Below are 25,125 nucleotides of genomic sequence, written 5' to 3'. Positions count from 1 at the left end.
GTGCACTGTTGGTGGGAATGTAAATTGGTGCACCCACTATGGAAAACAGTATGGACATTCCTCAAAAAATTAGAAATACCACATGATCCAGCAATTCCACTTCTGGGTATTTACTTAAAGAAAATGAAAACACTAATTCAAACAGATATATGCATCATCATGCTCATGGCAGCATTATTTACAATAGCCAAGATATTGAAACAACGTAAATGTACATAGAGGGATGGAATGGAAAAAGAAGATGTGGTATAAATGTACAACGGAATACTATTCAGCCATAAAAAAGAATGACATCTTGCCATTTGTGACAACGTCAATGGACCTTGAGGGCATTATGCTAAGTAAAATAAGTCAGACAAAGAAAGACAAATATCATATTATCATATTATCTTACTTATATGGGGAATTTTAAAAACAACAACAAAAAAGCAAGCTCATAGATACAATAGATTGGTGGTTGCCAGAAGTGGGGAGTGGGAGGTGAGAGAAATGAGTGCAGGGGATCAAAAGGTACAAACTTCCAGTTATAAAATAATTGTCATATACAGTACCTTGACTATAGTTATAACACTGTATTGCATATTTGAAAGTTGCTAAGAAAGTAGATCTTAAAAGTCCTCATCACAAGAAAAAAACCTTTTTTGTAACTATGTATGGTGACAGACACGAACTGATTAGATTTCTTGTGGTGATCATTTTGCAATATATAAAAATATCAAATCATGTTGTACACCTGAAATTAATATATTATGTCAATCATATCTCAATTAAAAAATAAAGTAAAATATATTTAAAAATATGCATCATTATTAACCGTGGGTCACGGTAAAATTAAAATTAAAAAAACACTTTCCTGAAAGAACTCTAGCCACACTGTCCACTGTCTGACAGGGTAGCCACTAGCCAAATGCAGCTATTTAAATTGCAATTAATTAAAGTTAAATAAAATACAATTTCAATTCCTTAATACAATTTACTATAGTATTTAAGTACTCAATAGCTGTAATTGATTAGAGGTTATTGTTTGGGGCAGTGTAGTTGTAAAACATTTACGCCATTAAAGAGAGTTCTATTGGATGGTGTTAACCTAAAGTCACAGTCCTAGGTAAATATTAAGGAACTGATTTTGTTCTTTGTTTATTTTTGTTAATTTTGCCTTGCTACATGATATTCAGCAAAATTTGTATGTATTGAACTCGTGAGGTTTTTTTCAAGGCAGAACAGTTATTTCCTCTAGGAATTTTCACCTCAACTATGTTTCAATTTGTGTTTCATTAATTAACTTTTTAAGAAAATTTAAAGTAGAAAATAAAGAAAAATATACAGTTAAATGTTAAATATTTGAATCTTTGAATTCATAAATCATATTTTGAAATATCTAAATTTATTTACATCTTGTTTTTCTTTTGCCCCTGAAATAATGTCAATGATCTGTTTTGTAATAAGTGTATAAAAGCATAATTACTGCTTCAGATTTTGTATTTCTTATGTGAACAGATCTATTTCAGCACAGCATACAAAATATATTCTAAATATTCAAGTAGTTCTATTGTCTTCAGTTATTTTCATTTGAAAACGTCTTTTCCTATTTAAAGTTTTAGTGAAAGCAAAATAAAATATTTATGGATAGAGGTTAAATAAAGCATAATAAAATGACATTGATTAACTCTCATTTTACATAAGACCAAAAAGATTTTCACAAATTTTTGGAAGTTTTAATTTCAATACCTTTGTAATTTATGAGCAAGATATTTCTAAAATATGTCCTGTTTATAATCTCAATTCCTGTCAGTGTTCCTGTCATTTAGTAGGCATTAAGTACATAATTTCTAATCATGTAATAAATAAATTATCTCAGGACATTTGCACAAGTTTAGTCAGGAAAACAATACCTAACTATTAGTACCTAGAAACTCAACCATATATAATGTGAGGAGGCATCTGTTCTATTTGCTTAGGAGATAGACTTGACTTTACCCTTGGTGCTTGTAGGTATATAATGAGCAACTCTAAGAATAGTAATGGGATCCGGAAGATATAATCAAGGGAATGTTATTTCTTTATTATGGAGTATATAGATACCTATATAACTCAAGGCAACAAAAATGACTAGGAATATGGTAGGCAGAATTTTGGCTCCCCTCATTTCTGCTACCTGATGGTACTTCATAAATATATAGAAAAAAAAGAAAAACATAAGCATATGAAAAGATGTTTCATATCATATGTCCTGAGGAAAATGCAAATTAAAACAACAATGTGTACAATTACATACCTAGTAGAATGGTCAAAATCTGAAACACTGACAATACCAAATGCCAATGAGGATGTGGAGAAACAGAAACTCTCATTCATTGCTAATGGGAATGCAAAATGATACAGCCACTTTGGAAGACAGTTTGATGCTTTCTTACAAAACTAAACATACCCTTACCATATGATCCAGTAATCCCACTCCTTGGTATTTACCCAAAGGAGTTAAAAATCTATATATACACACAAACCTGCACATGGATGTTTATAGCAGCTTTATTCATAATTGCCAAAAGTTAGAAGCAATCAAGAGGCTCTTCAGTAGCTGATTGGATAAATAAACAGTGAAATATTATTCAGTACTTAAAAGAAATGAGCTATTGAGCTATGAAAAGACATGGAAGAACCTTAAATGCATATGACTAAGTGAAAAAAGGCAATCTGAAAAGCCTATATACTATATGATTCCAACTCTATGACGTTCTGGAAAAGACAAAATTATGGGGGTAGTAAAAAGATTAGTGGTTTCCTTGGGTGGTGTGGGTGAGGAATGAAAAGTGAGGGACAGAGGATTTTTAGGCCAGTGAAAATACTCTGTATGATACCATAATGATGGATACTTATCATTATACATTTGTCCACACCCATAGAATGTACAAGACCAGGAGTAAACTGTAATATAAACTATGGACTTTGGGTGATTATGATGTGTCAATGTAGGTTCATGGATTGTAACAATGTACCACTTTAGTGGGAAATGTTGATAGTAGAGTAGGCTATGCATATGAGGGGGGAAAGGGTATATGGGAAATCTCTGTACCTTCCTCTCAATTTTGCTGTGAATGTAAAACTGCTCTAAGAAAATACATTTTAAAAAGATAATAAAAAAATTATGAATAAATTGATATCAATACATTTTAAAATGTATTTGGAATGCAAAATTTTCTTGAAAGAAACAAATCATCAAAACACAAATGAGAAGAGCCCTCTATATCTATTAAAGGAATTGATGTTCTAATTATAACTTTCTTACAAAGACAATTCTTTGCCCAAGTGACTTTACTAGAAAATGTTAACACATCAAAATAACTAATATATTATAAGATAATACAAAATGAGCAAGTGGGGATTATTCCAGGAATGCCATGTTGGTTTAACAATAGGCTATCAATATAATTTATAATATTAACAGATTAAAATTTATGATCTCAAGTGATGCAAATAAAGTATTTCACAAATTTCAGCATCCATTTATGGTTTATAAAAAAATTCTCAACAAACTAGGAAGAGAATTTCCTCAATATATGAAAGGATATTTTGAAAAATTTATAGCTAATGTTTTACATAATGTTGAAAATGGACTGTTTTCTTTTAAAGACTGAGGTCAAGGTAAGACTGTCTGTACTCACAATGTTTATTTAAAATTCTATTGTATTGGGGGTCCTAGCAAGTGACATAAGGCAGAAAACATACATTGAAGACATATAATTTAGAAAAGAAATATATAAAATTGCCTTTATTTGCAAATAGAATAACCATCTTATTTAGAAAACACTAAGATATTTACAAAAAAGCCATAGAACTAATAAATGAATTTATCAAGGTCACAAACTCAAGGTCAATATACAAAAATAAATTATATTTATTGTATATTATTTATTTATATATATATAATTTAAAGTATAAGTTAAAAAACCCAGTGTTATTTACAATAATAACAAAAATATGAAATAGCTCTGGATAGATTTAACAAAATATTTGCAAGATCTGTATAGTAAAAACTACCAAACATTTCTGAGAGAAATTTAAAGACTTACATATATGAAGAGTTATACCATGTTCATTGACTGAGAGACTTAATACTGTTAAGATCTAAAGAATTCCCAAATTGATCTAGTAAGTCAACACAATCCCAATCAAAACCCCAGGGTGGTTTTTTTTTGTATAAATTGCCTGATTGATTCTGAAGTTTATGTAAAGTATAAATAACCCAGAATAACCAAACAATTTTATAAAAGAGGGACAGAATTGAAGGACTTTACAACCTGATTCCAAGATGATAGTAATTAGGGCACTGGTATGGATGTAAAGGTATATCTATAGATCAGGGAAAAAGAATAGAAAGTCTAAAAATGAACGCATTTGTGTTTAATTGAATTTTTAATAAAGGTGTTAAGGGAAATTCATAGATTATGGATGGTCTTTTAAACAATGTGCTGTAACATTTTCCTATCCATACACAAAAAAAGTTAATTTTAACTTGTTCTTTACCCCATTTACCAAAATTAATTAAAAATGTAACATGGACCTAAATGTAAGTCCCAAACTCTAAAACTTTTGGGAAAAAAAGTAGGAGAAAATATTGGTGGCCCTGGATTAATCAAAGAGTTTTTAGATAACATACAAAAAGAATGAACAACAAAAGAAAAAATTGATAAATTTGATCTTCAAATTAAAAACTTTTCTCCTCAAAAGACAGAAGGTAAGTTGCTTCTCAAAAGAAACTGTTACATAAATGACTGGGAGAAAATATTTCCAAAATATACATCTGATAAAGACTTATATCCAGAATATAGAAAAATTTCTGACAACACAATAATAAGATCAACAACCAGATTTTTAAAATGGACAAAAGATTTCAATAGAACACATGAATCAAGCAAATAAAGGAAGTCTTTGCTTATCATGGATCCAATTTACATGAATGTCAATTACCGTAATTTAATTTGATAACACCAGTGCTCTACCAACATTGTTCAAATTTCAGTTATCATGGTATACTGAATGTGAGTAATTACATAAAGCACAACTTTGCTCCTAGCTATTCAGTCCAAAATTCACAACATCCATAACAAATATGCATCATAATCAGTGACCAATCACATCATTACTTTCAATGCCTGTCAGTGATTGATCACTGCACATTTGTCATTCAATTCACTCACAGACAGCAAAGCATGTCATTGTGTTGCCTCCTTTCTTCCAGTGGCAATCTCACATGATAATTTACAATAATATCATCAAAAGAGACAACTGGCCACAGAAGTTGAAAGTGTAGCACAAAAGAGCATAAAAATGATATGCTGGAAATGATATTTGAATTGAATGCAAGCAGAGTTATAGAAGAAATAATCAACTATGGGAAAGTTGACTGTATTGTTTGAGAGACCCTAGATAGGCAGCCAGAAGAACTTAGTCAAAATGGGCTTATTGACATAAATGTGGAAAGTGATTATGATAAAATGATGATGTTCTCTCAGATGAAGTAACACTAGCAAAAAATTCACGTTGAAATAACTCCCGGAGATATTTCATGACTTGGAAGGACAAAGGATAAAATATTGGAAGCTGATCCAAACTTAGACAGATCTATGAAAATTTGCCAAGGCACAGAAAAGATGCTCACTCTGTATTGTAAGTTATATGATGAGAGAAGAAACCAAGGATTGTTTAAAATACTCTTGAGCAGTTAAAAAGTAGTTAACATATTTGTAGTTATTTTTAACAAAAGAATAAAACACTTTAATTTTCAATGGTTCCAATGTTTTAAATTATAGTGTACTAAATATTAGTTTTGCTATTTTGTTTCATTTTTTATACATTTATAACTAACAGTAAGAAATTTTTGATGTTTGGACAAAAAAATCTGGAAGTCATGGAACATTGGTAATTTTTCCCAATTACTATTAAGATTGCTTTCATAGTTTCAGCTTACACAGTCCTTTTTATGATCTTGAACTTCCATCCAAAGTAAGAACTACCTGCACCCAAATAGAAGCAATGTAAAGATGATCAACATCATTAGTTATTAAGAAAAAGCAAATTAAAACTGCAATTAGATACCACTACATGACCTCTAGAATGGCTTAAATAAAAAAGACTGACAATACTATGTGTTGATGAGGATGAAAATCAACTGAAATCCTCATAATTCACTGATTGGGTGAGAAATGATATTGCCATTTTGTAAAAAGTTTGGCAGTTTCTTGAAACGTTAGTTATACATTTTTCATATGACCCATCAATTTAAATAGGTATTTAACCTATTGAATTAAGGTTAAATAGATATATATCCAAGAGAAATGGAAAGGTATGCTAACATAAAAATTTCTGGGTGAACATTCATAGTAGCTTTAGTCATAATAGCCCCAAACTGGAAAGAACCCAATGTTCATCAACTAGTGAAAAGATCAATTGTGAAACATCCAGGCAAGAGGATACTACTCAGCAGTAGACAAGGATGATCTATGATACACACAGCCATGTGGATAAGGCCCAAAGACATTATGCTAAATGAAAAAAGTCAGGCACAAACAAGACTACACATTTATGAGTAAATATATGAAGTTTTAGAAAAAGCAGAACAATAGTAATAGAAAGCAGAAAACTGGTCCCCAGAGGGCAGCAAGAGAGGGAGAAGATTGACTACAAAGGTGACCAAGGGAGCTTTTCGCAGTGATAGAAAAATTCTATATCATAATGTTTACACAGTTATATGACTATATACATTTTTAAAAACTCATTGAATTATACACATAAAATCATTGGATTTTATACTATATAAATCGTACATCAATAAAACTCATTTTTAAGTAGAACCAATCATAATAAATATATACATTTTCAAATTTTCTCAATGGTCATATACATTTAAAAATATACAAAGATTATTGAATATATTTTTATATTTATATTTTGCGTTTTATATATTTATATGTTAAGAGTTTTTTAAATAAGTGAAAAAACTGTGATGAAGAAAAAAATAGCCCTTTCTGGAAATCTCCATACAAAATTTTTTATTTTGCTATAATATTTTAATCTTTACAACTGTTTTACTATTAATATTTTCATGGTAATTAAATATTACAAGCTATTCACACACAAATTCTTAATGGTGCATCATGATGTGTATCTAGAAATAAGAGAGAGAGGGAGTCAGCTCCTATTCTTCTAAATTATTTCTGCTTATAGCTGAAAATGTACAATAAAAGTGACTTTGAAAATCACTATGACCATCATATAATTTTTCCCAACAAATATTTTTTTATTAAAGTTCTATGAGTCGTTAGAAAATGAGTGGTGGAAACTTGAAGAAGAATAATCAATAAGGCATTGGGTTTAACTGACAAAACATAGCATTTAGTGGTTACAGATGAAACAATGAATAAACAAAGAGAATAAATCATAAAATTAGAGATAAAAACTCATCCAATTTTTAACAGAAACATTGAAATAAAAGGGAATAGAAAAATACAAGAAAGAGTTCATTATATTGATTGATAATACAAAGAGCATGAAAGAAAGATAATGGTTAAGAGTGTGAATTCAAATCCTGGCTGAGCTTAATCAAATTATTTAACCTCTCTACACTGCAGTTTCCTCAAGTGTAAATAAATTGGTGATAGAAATAGTTCGTGCCTCATCAGGGTCTTGTGAGGATTCGATGAGGTAATACATGTTGATGTCTATAGTGCGTGGACCAGTATAAACACTCAATAAATCCTAGCATTAATGTTATTGTAATTTGTACTGTTGATCCCCTTTACATAATGCCATAATAAGGCTGACAGTGTTGATATAAGTTATAAGAAATGTATAATTTCTTGGACATATAACCTTGAACACGTAGTGAGTGAGTCAAAATTGAAGCAATAAATCTTTCTTATATACAAACATGCTCTGACACCCATGATCTCACGGAGAAACACTGATCAGTAGCTGCTTGGGACAAGAAAATAAGTTTCTATCAGTCTTTCTGAGGGAGAAACTTCCAGACCAAGTAAAGAAAGGGAAAAGAACAAAACTTGCGGAGCATCTTCTATACGTCAAGTCCTAGATATTTCTGGTTTTAAGGAAATAGACATCTCTTGAGATTTAAGATTTTCTGAGAGATCTTTCTGGGGGTACACTTCACTAAGCAGGATGTGTGCAAATGTCAGAAAACAAATTATCTTGAGGGAAATTTGATTCTAACTACTCTTATAAAACAATTAATTTTATTCTAAGTTCATGGGGTGATGGCTAAGTAACCATACTTTCAAGTTTCACACTGCTAGAATTCAAAACAGATGTCGATATCACAAGAACAATGTAAAGAATGAGCAATATCTTGATAATATATAATAAAACTTCATAAGGCATCATGATAATGTCTTATGAGAATTTTCTTAAAAACAAACAAAACAAACAAAAAAAGAGAAAATCATAAGATTTCAGAAATTAAAGAATTTCAACATGTAAGAAACAATATTTTCTAAGAACATCTTTTGCGTTCAACTACAAGCCTCCCATTAATATGTTGACGTCGATTTCCTCTGATTCTTTCTTCCATATTCAACCCTAAATGTGTATACTCTTCTAAGTTCAAAAATGGCATTTTTCTATTTTCTCTCTACAATATCTTAGAGGTCTTAGTGACAACTGAGATACTTGAAAGTTATTGTCAACTAGTGGATACTTTAAAGGACATATTCATGAAAGCTAGTGTCTTCTGAAAAAATATATGTATCACAGGAAAGGAACCTACCATTTCTCAAAATTTTTTTCTCTTTAACCTAACAAGAAGAAATGACTCATTAAAAAATCTTATTCATTGTACTTTCCCTTTGATAAGACATGATATAATTGTCTTTCCAACAATATTAATGGCATGATAAGTCTTAATGCTTCTCATGAAATCTTCATATGATTTCTTAGTTTCTTCCTGTCTCTTTCTTTGGACATGCTTCCAATAAGAAATCGATTTTTATTTTATTTTGAGTTTTTCTGATATTTGGCTGCTATTTCAATGCATCTTTCCCTTAAAAATTATGCAAGAGACCTGTCTCTTGCCATTTCCCCAATCAACCACAAGATAGATAGATAAATAGGTAGATAAATGATGGATATGGTTATATAGATATAGATAGCGATAGAGATACATACACACACATACAGAGAGCAAGTGATATTTAACATGATACCAGGATACCACAAGCATTTAATTAAGAATCTCCCTTCATAAGTTTCTAGTATTTCTTCTGAAATACGTTATTTTTAAATATTTTAATAGCATTGGCCATCAATCATTGAAGTGGCACTTTTCTATAGTAGATTGAATTATTTTCGATGTTAAACTTGTTTTAAATATACTCAGGTTATCTTAGTCAATATAAAAGTCTTCTATTAACCCACTATCAGTGAGTAGGGCATTTGCTTAACAATAAAATGTGTCCTTTTACATATATAAAGTCAGAAAATGGGAAGACATGAAATAAAGGAAATCAAAGGCCTGAAGGTTTAATAATTGGAACAAAGATGTGTGTCTATGAGAGGCTATCTGGCTTTGGAAAAGCTTATTTTAGGCTAGCTACACCAGAAGGACATCAGCCTAGCTAAGGCACGGCTAGCAAGAGAGAACATGAGGATTATCTTCAGTTGAAGCCAATGACTGCAGGGAAACTTCATTTACAGCAGTAGAAGCTTTGCCAATAGCATAACATACCAAGAAATGTTCAATTCCAGCTATTCCAAATACAAGAGACAAAGGCCGTAGATGAGGGGGCATTTAGGGGGACAGTCCACAGGAAACAAGAATGGAGCTACATGTCCCGTTATGGGTAAATGAAAGAAATTCTATGTTAAGGAGAATGGGCAGGTACTAAGGAGCTAACAGAACGTGCCAAATACCTAAGAGACAAACAAAAGAACAAGTTTAAAAATGACACACATAAACACTAACTGTACTGAGTGATTAAAAGGCGTCTGCAAAGGGGCAAAGGACAGAAGAAGATAGGGTCTGAGTACAGAGCCAGGGATCTTTATTTTTATTATTTTTTGCCCTTGTTTGTTTTCTTAGGACCTGAAAGCTTGTCAAGCTAGGTAACAATAAAATATATTTACCAAAAGTATAATGTACCTTGTTCTGACAAGCTATATGAGAACAATCATTCTAATCTTGTTTAATTTGACATATTTTAGGAGATGAAGGAAAAATATTTGAGCTGAAAAAGTCATGTGGTCACTTGTTGAACTGCTCTTGATGGGCACTTAGGTTCCTTCCACGTCTTGGCTGTTGTGAATAACGCTGCAATGAACATAGAGGTGCATGTATCTTTATGCATTGGTGTTTTACATGTTCTTTGGATAAATACCCAGCAGTGGAATAGCTGGATCATATGGTACTTCTATTCTTAATTTTTTGAGGAGTCTCCATACTGTTTTCCATAGTGGCTGCACCAGTTTGCACTCCCACCAGCAGTGTATGAGAGTTCCCTTCTGTCCACATCCTCTTCAACACTTGTTGTTTCCTGTCTTGTTAATTATAGCCATTCTGATGGGAGTGAGGCGATATCTCACTGTAGTTTTGATTTACGTTTCCCTGATAGTTAATGATATTGAACATCTTTTCATGTGCCTGTTGGCCATCTGTGTATCTTCCTTGGAGAAATGTCTTTTCAGATCTTTTGCCCATTTTTTAATTGTGTTGTTAGCATTATTTTTGTTGAGATGTACATAAAAGAGATGTATATAAAGATGAGTTCTTTATATATTGGATATTAACTCCTTTTCAGATATATGGTTTGCAAATATCTTCTTCCAATTTTTAAGTTGTCTTTTCATTTTGTTGATGGTTTCCTTTTCTGTGCAGAAGCATTTTAGTTTGATGTAGTCCCATTTGTGAATTTTTTCTCTTGTTTCCCTTGCCCAGTCAAACACAGTACTTGAAAAGATGCTGCTAAGACTGATGTCGAAGAGCAAATGCCTATTTTTTTTCTAGAAGTTTCATGTCTTACATTCAAGTCTTTAATACATTTTGAGTTAATTTTTGTGAGTGGTGTAAGATAATGGTCTATTTTCATTCTTTTTCATGAGGCTGTCTAGTTTTCCCAACACCATTTGTTGAAGAGACTTTCCTTTCTCCATTGTACGTTCTTGGCTCCCTTGTTGAAAATTAGCTATCCATAGATGTGTGTGTTTATTTCTGGGCTCTCAATTCTGTTCCACTGATCCATCTGTCTGTTTTTGTGCCAGTAACATGCTTTTTTGTTTACTATAGCTTTGTAGTATATTTTGAAATCTGGGAGTATATTTTGTAGTATATTTTGAAATCTCCAGCTTTGTTCTTTTTTCTCAGGATTCCTTTGGCTATTCGGGGTCTTTTTTTGTTCCATATAAATTTTAGGATTCTTTGTTCTATTTCTGTGAAAAATGTTGTTGGAACTTTAATAGGGATTGCATTGAACCTGTAGATTGCTTTAGGAAGTATGGACTTCTTAACTATGTTAATTCTTCCAATCCAAGAGCAAGGAATATCTTTCCATTTCTTTGTCTTCTTCAGTTTCTTTCAACAATGTTTTATAGTTTTCACTGTAAAGATCTTTCACTTCTTTGGTTAAGTTTATTCCTAGGTATTTTATTCTTTTTGTTGCAGTTGTAAATGAGATTGTATTCTTAATTTCTCTTTCTGCTAACAACTTCGTTGTTAGAGCATAGAAACGCAACTGATGTTTTGTATGTTTTTTTTGTATCCTGCAACATTACTGTATTCATTTATTATTTCTAAAAGTTTTTTGGTGGATTCTTTAGGGTTTTCTATATATAAAATCATGTCATCTGCAAATAGTGACAGTTTAGCTTCTTCTTTTTCAATTTGGATCCCTTTTATTTCTTTTTCTTGCCTGATTGCTCTGGCTAGGACTTCCAATACTATGCTAAATAAGAGTGGTGAAAGTGGATATCCTTGTCTGTTTCCTGCTCTTAGTGGGATAGCTTTCACTTTTTCACCATTGAGGATGATATTAGCTGTGGGTTTATCATATATAGCCTTTATTATGTCAAGGTACCTTCCTTCTATATGTATTTTATTCAGAGTTCTTATCATAAATGGATGCGGTATCTTGTCAAATGCTTTCTTTGCATCTATTGAGATGATCATGTGATTTTTATTCCGCATTTTGTTAATGTGGTGTATCACGTTGATTGATTTGCAAATGCTGAACCATCCCCGCATCCCTGGAATAAATCCCACTTGATCATGGTGTATGATCTTTTTAATGTATTATTGTATTCTATTTGCTAGTGTTTTGTTGAGGATTTTTGCATCCATGTTCATCAGTGGTATTGGCCTGTAATTTTCTTTTTTGTTGTTGTTCTTCCTGGTTTTGGTATCAGGGTAATGTTGGCTTCATAGAATGAATTAGGAGGCTTCCTCTCCTCTTCAATTTTTTGGAAGAATTTTAGAAGGATGGGTATTAAATCTTCTTTGAATGTTTGGTAGAATTCACCAGGGAGGCTACCTGGTCCTGGACTTTTATTTTTGAGAGGTTTTTTGATTACTGTTTTGATTTTCTTACTGGTGATTGGTCTATTCAAATTCTCTATTTCTTCTTGCTTCAGTTTGGGAAGGTTATATGATTCTAAGAATTTACCCATTTCATCTTGATTACCCAATTTTTTGGTATATAGCTTTTTGTAGTATTCTCTTATAGTCTTTTGTATTTTTGTGGTGTCCATTGTAATTGATCCTCTTTCATTTCTGATTTTATTTATTTGAGACTTCTCTCTTTTTTTCTTGGTGATTCTAGCTAAAAGTTTGTCAATTTTGTTTATCTTTTCAAGAACCAGCTCTTGGTTTCATTGACTTATTTTGTTGTTTTTTTCAGTCTGTATTTCATTTATTTCCACTTTGATTTTTATTGTTTCCCTCCTTCTACTGATTTTAGGCTTTGTTCTTCTTTTTTCAGTTCGTTTAGGTGCACTGTTAGATTGTTTATTTGAGATTTTTCTTGTCTGTTGAGGTGGGCCTGTATTGCTATAAACTTCCCTCTCAGAACCACTTTTGCTATCTCCCGTAAATTCTGGCATGTCATAATTTCATTTTCATTTGTCTCCAGGTATTTTTTGATTTCTCCTTTGATTTCTTCATTGACTCAACCATTGTTCAGTAGCATTTTGTTTATTCTCCACGTGTTTATGGCATTTCTGATTTTCTTCCTGTAGTTGATTTCTAGTTTCATACCGTTATTGTCAGAAAAGATTGGTATTATTTCAATCTTCTTAAATTTATTGAGACTTGTTTTGTGGCCTAATATGTGATCAATCCTGGAGAATGTTCTGTGTATATATGAAAAGAATGTGTATTCTGTGGTTTTTGGATGGAATGTTCTGTATATATCTAAGTCCATCTGGTCTAATGTGTCATTTAAGGCCAATGTTTCCTTATTGATCTTCTGTTTGTATGATTTATATATTGGTGTAAGTGGAGTGTTAAAGTCTACTACTGTTAATGTGTTACTATCTATTTCTTGTTTTATGTCTGTTAATAATTGCTTTATATATTTAGGTGCTCCTATGTTGGATGCATAGCTATTTACAAGTGTTATAGTCTATTGTTGGATTGTTCCCTTGATCATTATGTAATGCCCTGCTTTGTCACTTGTTACAGTTTTTGTTTTAAAGTCTATTTTGTCTGATATAATTATTGCTACCCTAGCTTTTTTTTCCTTGCCATTTGCATGGAGTATATTTTTCTATCCCTTCACTTTCAGTTTATGAGTGTCTTTAGGTTCAAGTGTGTCTCTTGTATGCAGCAAATATATGGGTCTTGTTTTGTATTCAATCAGCCACCCTATGCCTTTTGATTAGAGCATTTAGTCCATTGACATTTAAAGCAGCTATTGATAAGTATGTACTTATTGCCATTTTGTTAATTTTTCTGGGTGTTTTAGTAGTTCTTCTCTGTTCCTTTTTTCTTCTCTTGCTCTCTTCCATTGTGGTTTGATGTTTTTCTTATTCTCATGTTTGGTTCCTTTCTCTTAATTTTTTTTGTGTATTTATTATAGGTTTCTTGTTTGTGAGTACTATGAGGATCATATATAATAACCTACATATACAGCAATCTATATTAAGTTGATGGTCTCTTTAGTTTGACCTCTATCTAAAAGCTCTACTCTTTTACTCCCCTCCTCCCATATTTTATGTTTTTGATATCATATCTAACCTCTTTTTGTGTGCATGTGCATCCATTACCCTCTTATCATGGAAATACGTGATTCAAGTACATTTGTCTTTTGACCTTCATATTATTTTCATAGGTGGTTGATCTGCTACCTTTACTGTATTTTTGCCTTTACCAGTGATTTTATTGCTTTTTTTTTTTTAAAGATTTTATTTATTTATTTTTTCCCCCCAAAGCCCCAGTAGATAGTTGTATGTCATAGCTGCACATCCTTCCAGTGGCTGTACATGGGACGCGGCCCCAGCATGGCCGGATCCCGGTGCACGCCCGGGATCCGAACCTGGGCTGCCAGCAGCGGAGCGCACGCACTTAACCGCTAAGCCATGGGGCCGGCCCTATCGCTTTTTTTAAAAAAATAATCTTCTTATTCTTTTTGTGGTCTTCTCTTTCCCACTTAAATAAGTTCCTTTAGCATTTCTTGTAAGACTGGTTTCTTGGTGATAAACTCCTCTAATTTTTGCTTGTCTGTGAAACTCTTTACCTCTCTTCCCACTCTGAATGATAACCTTTCTGGATAGAGTATTCTTTGCTGTAAGTTTTTTCCTTTCACACTTTAAATATATCATGCCACTCTCTTCTAGCCTGTAAAGTTTCTGTTGAGAAGTCCGCTGATACCCTTGTGGGGTTTCCTTTGTATGTAACCTGTTGCCTTTGTCTTGTGGCTTTTAGGATTCTCTCTTTATCTTTAATTCTTGACATTTTAATTATAATGTGTCTTGGTGTGGGCCTCTTTGGGTTTATCTTGTTTGGTGATCTCTGTGCTTCCTGTACCCAGATGTCCGTGTCCTTCCTTAGGTTAGGAAAGTTTTCAGCTATTATTCCTTCAAATAGATTCTCTGCCCCTTTGTCTCACTCTTCTCATTCTGGGACAACCATAATACAAATGTTAGTGTGCTTGATGGTCCCAGAGGTCCCTTAGACTGTTCTCCTTTTTTTTAATTCTTTTTCTTTTACCTGTTCAGCCTAGTGATTTCCTCTAGTCTTTCATCCAACTCACTCATCCATTCTTCTGTATCATCTACTCTGCTATTGAGTCCCTCCAGTGAATTTTTCATTTCCAGTATTGTATTCTTTGTTTCTGATTGGTTCTTTTTTATATTTTCCAATTCTTTGTTGATGTTCTCACTGAGTCCATGCATTCTTCTCCCAAGATCAGTGAGTGTCCTTATGATTTTTTGTTTGAACTCTTTGTCAGGTAGACTGTTTAATTCTTTCTCATTTAGTTCTTTCTCTGGAGTTTTGTCCTGTTCCCTTACTTGGAATGTATTCCTTTGCCTCCTCATTTTGCTTCTTTCTCTGTACTTATATCTATGTATTAGGTGGGTCAGCTACATCTCCTGATCTTGGAGAGGTGGCTTTATGTAAGAGATGCCTTATGAGACCCAGCAGAGTGCTTCCCTCTCCTCACCAGTTCCAAATATTCCAAGAGTGACCATTGTGTGGGCTACATGTGTCCTTCTGTGTGGCACGGTTGCTCTTGCTGTAGGTGCCCAGGGAGGCTAGGCTGTCCCCCTGGCAGGCTGGTTGTAATGCTCAGCTGTGTGTGGCTGCTATGGACCCTTCAGTCACTTTGTTGGGCATGGGGAGTCCCAGCACAGTTGACTGCTAATAGCACATTCCTGTTATAGTTTTTCTGTTAAGTGAATAGGCCCACAGTGTGGCTGGTTGCTAGGCTCAGGGGCTTAGAATTTCTGCAGGCCTCCAGCCTACAAGGCTCTTGTCAGTTCTCTCAGGATTTCAGCTGAGTGGGGATGGCCCCAGGTGTGAGAGCATCTAATTGTTTCAGGCTTTGGAGAGTGGGACCAATCCCTTATGTGGCTGTTTGAGAAGCAGAAGTCTGCTGCAGCTGACAAGCCCCACCACCCGCAGGGCAACACACACTATGAACAGAGTCCTGCCCCACGCACACACCCCAACCCACTGAAGTGGACCCAGTTACCCCACGCAGAGGCCCCACACACTCCACCAACACCCCAGACACTTGCGCACATGCTGCCCCACAGAGGCAGACCCACTCGTGCAAATTCAGGCACCCAGCCTATGCAGGCCCACAAGTTGCCTGAGGGCTTGCTGTTGGTGGGGTCAGTCCCTAGCATGGGCTGCCTGCCCTGGCTGAGCTGGTTTAAGTTGGCGCTCTAGTGGGTGGGGCAGACCCTGAGCTAACAGGCCAGGGAAAGAACTCCAATGACATCTGCCAGTGTCTGCATCAGCACACCTGCACCAGGTCACAACAATGGCTGCCACCAATATCTCAGTCCCCGAAGAGGTCTCACCTCTCACCAAGATGCACCCAGAGCCTATCAGGTGAGTCTCTTTTCACCAAAAGACTGTTCATCTTTCTTTCTGTTGATTTTAGGTTGCTTTCTAAAATGGGTTAATTTCTGCATTGGTGCTTTATGAGCCAACTTTTTTTCCTTTGTATTCGATAGCTTTTCTGGGGGTATTCCCTGTTGTAGTGAATAGCTAGCAAAGCTAGATATTATGACACTCATCTTGATTGTTCTGAGACCAAAGGATGGTTGTAGCAGTAACGCTTCCCTGCTCAGGTCCACACTCCTCTAGGGAAGCCTGCGTACCTTAGCTTGCTCTTGGCCACCCATGAAGCACAACAGCTTGTGAAGGCAGCTTTTTTCCTCTTGAGAAAGGAATTTCTGCCTCTTCCACCTGCCTCAGGACCATCCCTTGTTGTTGGGCTTCTTTTTATCCAGTTTTCAGTTCTCTCTCAGGGGTTATTGTTCCAAGAGTAGTTGTAAATTTGTTGTGTCCACGGGAAGAGGTGAGTTCGGTGTCCACCTAAGCCGCCATCTTTACACCTTTCGGTAGTGTTCCTTGAACAAAACTTTTTAATTTTGATGAAGTTCAATTTATTCTCTATTGTTTTTCCATTCTTTATTTATACTCTCGTTATTATTTCCTTCCTTCATCTTGCTTTGAGTTTAGTTTGCTCTTCTTTTTGTGCTCTGCCTCTCAAAGAGATGGAGAGAGATGGAGAAATGACCAGTCAGTGGAGCAGTCAGAACACATAATATTTATTAAGTTTTCAGTCTTAAATGAGTGCAGTCTGTGGTGCCCCAAACAATTACAAGAGTAACTTCAAAGATCACTGATCACTGATCATCATAACAAATATAATAATGAAAAAGTTTAAAATATTATGAGAATTACCAAAATGTGACATAGAGACACAAAATGAGCAAATGCTGATGGAAAAATGGCACCAATAGACGTGCTCGAGGCAGGGTTGTCACAAACCTTCAACTTGTAAAATACACAATATCTGTGAAGTGCAATAAAGTGAAACATGATTAAATGAGGTATGCCTATCAACACAGATTTATAATTATTGCTTTATGCAATTGCTTTTAAGTAAAATAAGATGATAGAATAAATGTTACAAACAAAAATACATTTATACTATGGTTTATGTTTGCCTATGCAATTAGGTATATGAATACCAACCTTTACTAATGCTCTTTCTTTATGTGGGTTCAAGTTACTATCTAGTGTTACTATCTAGTGTTATTTCACTTCAGCTTAAAAGAAGTACTTTGATATTTCTTGTAGGATAGATCTGCTAAAGCTAATTTCTGTTTTTATTTATGTGGAAATGTCTTATTTTCTCCTTAATTTTTGAAGGATAATTTTGTTGAATATAGAATTCTCAGTTGACTATCTTTGTGTATAATTGATTTGAATATGCTGTCTCATTACCTTTTGGCTCCCATGGTTTCTGATGAGAAATCAGCTGTTAATTTTATTCAGGATGACTTATATGTAATGAGTCTCCTTTTTGATGCTTTTTTCAAGATTCTGTCATAGTTTTTGACTTTAGACATTAGACCATAATATGTTTAGTTGTGGATCTCTTTCAGTTGGTTGTACTTGCAGATATCATTTAACTTTTTGGATGTGTGTTGTAATGCAAATTGTGAAATTTTTAGACATTATTTCTTCAAATATTCTTTCTACTCCCTTCTCTCCTCTTCTTCTGGGACTCTTATTATGCATATGTTGGTGTCCTTGATGTTGTCGCAAAGTTCTATGAGGTTTTGTTTGTTTATCTTCATTGTTGTGTCGTTCTGTTTCTGAGACTGTATAAACTCAACTGATCTATCTTATAGTTCGTTGATTCTCTTTTTTGCCTCTTTAAAACTGCTATGGAGTCCCTGTAGTGAATTTTTCATTCCAACTATTGGACTTTTCAACTCTAGAATATCTATTTGGTTCTTTTCTTTTTTGCATTTTATATCTCTTTATTTATATTCTATTTGGTGCCCATACTTTCTGTAACTCTTCAGATATGATTTCTTTCATTTTTTGAACATATTTAAAATATTCAGTCTTTGTCAATTAGTTCCAGCATCTGGGCTTCCTCATGGAAAGTTTCTTTTGATTGCTTTTTTTCCCATGTACATTCTACACTTTTTATCTTTTTATGTCATATTTTTTTGAAAATTGGACTCTTTAAATAATGTAACATGATATAGCATGATGTAATGTAATATCATATCATTTATAGTGAATAGAACAGAACAGAATAGAATAGAACAGAATAGAATAGAATACAATAGAATAGAATAGAATAGAATAGAATAGAATAGAATAGAATAGAATAGAATAGAATAGAATAGAATAGAATAGAATAGAATAGAATAGAATAGGATTAGTGCTTCAAATTCTCCCTCTTGCTTAGGATTTGTTGTTTCCATTGGTAGTCTTGTTATTGTTATTGCTATTTTTTGTTTAGAGACTTTGCTGAATTAATTTTGTAAAGCGTATATTCTTCGTTCTTTGCAGCCACTGACAACTCTTTTCAGTTAGTTTAGTAACCATTTACTGAATGATAGAGATTTCCTTAAATTTCAGGGACCAATAATCCTCTCAGTTTTTTGCTGGGAGACTTTGTGTGTGTTGGGGCATGCCTGCAACATGCAGCTAGGCAGTTTAAAAATCTGCCTTGCCTTCACTTCCTGTTTTCACAGAGATTCAAGGTCAACCAGAGGTGAAAGTGTAGGTCCTTCTCAGGTATTTTCTGAGGATGTGCACAGCCCTGCACAGGGGTATGACATTCTAGATTCCAAGGACTATATCTGAACTTTTTAAAGTCCCCTATTGGCATCTAATTCCCTAGCTTTTCCTTTAACTTTTTAGTTAGTTTGTTGTTTGCCCCAACTGTTTCACTTCCTCAGAGAGCTGCAATATTGAACAACTGCTGATGATTCTTTTTGCTAAACAGCTCTGAGGAAAATACTACTTTCACTAAGTAAGCCCTGAGTCAGATCAAATATAGACACATCTTTGCGAGCGGGGTTTTTCAGGGAAATTCCAGAAAGGGCAAATTATGTTAATCCTCTGAGAATGGGGTTTTGAAAGAGCTCCTACACATAGTGACCCTGACCAGTGGCTGCTAGGCTGCTGGTTTGCACTGTGATTATGGATGCTGATTTTCAAGGATATCATGGAGGTGGAGAGAATGTTTGCGTATAGCGCAAGTTAAAATGCCACAGAACTCACTGTTCTTCCTGAGATTTACCTATTTTTCTTAAATAAACATTTCCAGTGTAATTTTAAGCCTTTGGTTAACTCTCAAAGTTCTGAAAAAGTTGATTTTGACAATTTTTGCCAGGGTTCTCTTTGCTTTTACGAATAATATTATTGGAAGTTCATAATTTGCCATTCCCAATGACATCATTGAGAATTTTTCCTGTAACTTAGAGTAAGCAAAGATTAATTAAATAGGACATAGGAAGCATTACACATAAAAGGAAAAAGTTGACAAAATAAACGTAACCAAAATTTACAACTTTTGCTCATTCAAACCCATATCCAAGAAAAATAATAGTCAAGCCATAGGCTTGGAGATTAGATAGATAGATCTGACAAGGACTTTTATCTAGTATACTTAAAAAAAACTTAGAAAAGTTAATAAAAATGGGCAAATGACATGAATAGAAACTTCATAAAGGAAGATATACAAATGTATACATCCAGATCATTGTTTGTAAATATTATTCTCCAATAAAAGGAAACAGATTTCCTTAGACAAATGGTTGATGCCACAGCTAGGCAAGGAAAATTTGGAGATGATCCTGGAACATCTTATTGCACCAGAAAATGAAGGAGTGCTGAAAGAATAATGGAAGCATGTCACACGGTCACAGGAACTAATATAAATGCTTAGCACTGGCCAATTCTGGGACAACTTGAGCATAAAAATAAATAATTGTAGTAATGGATTATCACCCATTTTTATTATTCAATAAAAAAAGTCATTAACACATAATTATATAAACTAGCAAAACAAACAACCGTATAATAAAAAATGAGAAACAGTAAGCTCTTCCTTACGGTAGAGTGTCAATTACTATAAAAAGAATGGTGGAGTTGGAAAATTATCAACGTGTCTTAAAACTGATAGGTGAAAGTTTATTGTGGAATTGGATATTTACATGTCTAAAATTATCTTCCCACAAATAATTATCATAGGAAAAATAGTAACTTTATTGCGGAGAAACCTGGCAAACATCTCGACTGACATCATGCAACTCCTAATAAGATGTTCTGAGAAGGATGTAGTATCACTTTGATGCTGTTCCTGCCAAAAATGCAGAATCTAATCATGAGGAAACATCAGACAAATTCAAATTGAGGCACATTCTAAAAAATAATTGGTCTATACTCTTACAAAATGTCAAGGTCAGGAAAGATATGGAAAGGCTGAGAAACTATTCCAAATTAAAAGAGATGAAAGAGACATGAAAGCTAATTGTGATGTATGATCCTGCATTTGATCCTTGACTAGGAAAATGATAACTATAAAAGACATTTGGGGAACAATTGAAAAAATTCAAATGGAGACAATAGATTAGATCATTATATATTAATATTTCTTAAATTTGTCAATTTTGCCAACTACATTGGCATTATATAAGAGAATGTCCTCATTCTTAGGAAATACTGAAGTTTTTAGGAGTAAAGGGACATGATGTTTTATAAAAATAATTCAGAAAAAATACATATCTGTATATTCATATATGTAGATATATACATATATCTCTAGAGATAGATATATAGAGAGGATTATAACACAAGTGGGGCAAAATGTAAACAGTTGGTGAAGATGGATAAAAAGAATATGAGAGTTTCTTATTTTATTCTAGCAACCTTTTCTATGTTTGAAATTGTATGAATAGAGAATGTTACTAAAAATAAAGGAATACAACTAAAAGCTAAAGAAAACAAAAACAAAAATACAATGGTAACATCTTTGTCTTTATCTCAATTCATTTATCCTTAGCATTTGATATAGTTGATCATTCTCATCCTTGAAACTTTCTTCAACTGGCTTCCATGAACCTATATGCATCTGGTTTTCCTCCTATCTCTTTGGATGCTCCTTCTTTGTCTGCTTTGTCATTTTTCTTCATCACGCCAATCTCTAAAATTGGGTATTTTCCTAGACCTCTGCTCCTTCTTATCAACATTCATTCTCTAGGTGATCTCATCCAGTCTCATGGATGTGCTGATGACTCTCAAATTCATGTCTCTGGGCCCCTCTCCTAAACTCCACAGCCGTATAGCCAACTGCCCACTCAGCATTCCAGTTGAGTGCTCAATAGGCTTCTCAAACTAAGATGTCCTAAGTTGAGCTTCTAATATTTCACCTTCCATGTACCACCCTGATTTTTAAAATGTTCTCTATCCCAGTTAATGGCAAATCCTTCCGGTTGTTTAGAACAAAACTTTGAAGTCACCTTTGATTTCTTTTACTTTTCTTTCATATCACATCACAAAATCCTGTTGGATGTGACTTCAAATATATCCTGAATCTTACTACTTACTATCACTTCCATCACTACCACCAGGGTTCAAGCTACCACTGTACTTGCCTAAAATATATCAATAGGTTATTTTTTTTAATTTAGTATCTTTGCTTCTGACCTTCAAGGTTTACTCTCACCATAAGGGCTCAAATGATCCTGTTAAAAATACAAATCATGTGATGTCACTGCTCTGCTTAATGTCTCCTCATCTCACTCAGTAAATGAATAAAAGCCCTTAGTATGACTCACAAAGTTCTACACGATCTCTCTGACATCACCTCCCATTTAGCGCCTCATTCATCCTGCTCTAGCCTGATTGGCCTCCAGCTGTTTCTAGAACATATGGGCATACTAGTACCTCATAGCCTGTGCACCTTCCTCAGATGTGGACATGGCTCACTCCCACACTTCCCTTGGGTGCTGATACAGAGGGACCTTAAGTGAGTCTTCTGGTCACTGCAACTAAAGTGTCAATGCCTCACACCTCTCTCAGCATTTCCTAGCTCTCTTCCCTGACTTATTTGTTTTCCCTAGAACTATGTAAATGTGTGTGTGTGCGTGTATTTCGCTTGTCTACTGTCTGACTCTCCCACTATAACTGTTTGTGGTGGAATCTTTATGTGTTTCTTCACTGCTGCTTCTCTAGCACACATTAAATATTTGTTGCCTATATAAATAAAATATTCAAATTTGTTTTTATCTGTAAATTTCATGAACCTGGACTATTGTAACAGACTTGACCTCAGCTTCTTACCTCTTCCAATTACCTTATTACCAGATTAATAAGCAGATTAAGACCCATATACTTCATGAACTCTTCCACAATGACCTTTTAAAATAATCCAACAGCTATTTCACATGTATCTCTCATATGCTAGACACTAGAAATAAAAGATGGCCAAGACTCCCATGGACTTTATAATCTAGTAGTAGGTGAGACTTATGAGTAATATATAGCAAAATAAAACAAAACAAATCTCATGTAGAGGAAGAATAGGATGCTGTATTCTGCAGAGCCAGTGTATACCTTGTGTATACCTCCATGTTCTTGTTACTTAGGTTTCCACTGCAATTGACGAGGAAAAAAGTCACACTAGATTTCAGTGTCTGTTCCTAGTTTCCAGTATTATGAAAGTGTTTGCATGTAGATGGTCAAAGGAGAATCAGGACGCAGTGGTACCCGCAGCTGAAGGCAAGCGGATCGTCTAAAGGAGGAGGTAGACAAAGAAGGCAGGACATTACTGAATCTGGGCTTACAATGCAACCAAAAGCCTTTTGCACAATTGAACCGGAACTACTGCAACAATGTTACATATATAAGTCCTTTTTACTCTTTAAAATAGCAACTATCATTAAGCGTGCTCATAGGCAAATTAGCAAGGTTTCTTGGTCCCCAATCTGCCTTTCCAGGCTGTTTCTTGGCAGAAATGCACCTTTGAAGATCATAAGCAACTCAACTCTGTAGTGGCAGATGGAGATCATGCTAAATAAATTGTGACTTTGATTTCTTTTCTTTGGGTTTTGCTCTATTAGCTTTCCAAACAGAGGAAAATTCAAATGATCAAATCAGTGGATCCTATAACATAGCTGCTGTTATGATAAATAAACACATGAATATGTATAAGCATGCACACAGTGTATTGAACAGGCTTCCAGCACTACTCGTGGGAATTGCTGGTGTAGCATGAAGCTATCTATATGGAAATCCCAAGAGAAGCCCGACATTTCATACTATAGTCACAGCCACGTGCTGCATCTCCCAGTTGACCTAATAAAACCTACACTGACAAAAAATAAATACAAGAAAGCTGAAATTGCATAAACAAAGGGGAATGCTGGAGAGAAGGTCAGAAAAACACAGCTCTTTACTAATTAGTGCTAAATTCCTGAGGCATATTTGCATGCAGTATATTCATGCTGATAGCCTAGCACTACATTAATTTAACACTAGCTTATTCTCTGATCATGATTTTTCCTGTTTTTGAGTTTTTGTAGCTTCTGTGTGTTATTTTACCAACCTACATAAACCCTCCTCATCTTAGGAGGATTGCGCCAGGTCCTGTAGGTTGAATTATTTTGGAGCTGAAAAGTGTGTACATTTCTGTTTCAGGCCATCAGGTGTTCCAGAATGGCCTTGACTCAGAATGTGCACAAACAAAGCAGTCTATGTGAGATCATTGAAACAGCACAGTTGGCTTCAGGGCAAAAAGGTGAAATACAATCTCATTCTGTAATATGTCTAATGTCTTATTATTTACCTCCTGCTTTCCTGACTTTTTCTTCCTCATTTCTGGGGCACTCTGAGCTGCAGCTCAAGTGACGATTGATGCATATCCATTAACTCTCACAGTGTATTGAACCAATGGGCCATCCTACGCTCATTGTCTTCTATTTGCTTAATGTTGTGTTGTGCTTGGACTGCTGAAATACCGTCTTCTGCTCACTTGGATAAGAAGAATGTACACTTCCAGAGCACTAACCCTGCCCCTGGCAAGCAGCTTCTTAGACCAACAAATGGTCCCTGTGTCTTAGGTTTGGGAATGCTCAGCAGAGCAGATTGGGTGCAGTAGCCATCAGTATTCAGCAATTAAGAAAAGTTTGAAAGTGAAATCATGCTTGCAAAGGGAAAAATGAGTGTGCCTTAACTGAGACAAATAGTCAATTATTCACAGGCAAAGTAGGTCACTGGTTTGTGTCCTGGTTGTAGACTGGTTTGGGGGAGACCTCCAGTTCATCTCACATGTATGATCAGAGCCAAGGGAGGCAAGCATTTTACATACACGGGTCCACCTGCTCTGGATTGCAGGCAGGAGGATAGGAAAGCAGAAAAGTAAGAGCAAGAAACTTCACCCTGCGGGCACTTGTGACGTGTCCACGTCAACTGTCCAGGTCCTACGAGAATGTTTCTCTTGGGTCTTCCTCTGCATTCTTCATGCTACTCCTGCCTCCATTTGCTCAGTCTCTTGGAACTTTAACTGCTTGTTTCCTCTAGAAGTCCCTGTCCCCTCCACCTTTCTCAGGGTGTCATCCTTCTCTGAGCAGTTAGCAAGT

Source organism: Ceratotherium simum, chromosome 40 (assembly GCF_057802395.1).
Source record: "Ceratotherium simum simum isolate JZ-2026a chromosome 40, ASM5780239v1, whole genome shotgun sequence".
Taxonomy (NCBI): Eukaryota; Metazoa; Chordata; class Mammalia; order Perissodactyla; family Rhinocerotidae; genus Ceratotherium; species Ceratotherium simum.
Note: the sequence above shows the minus strand (reverse complement) of the source record.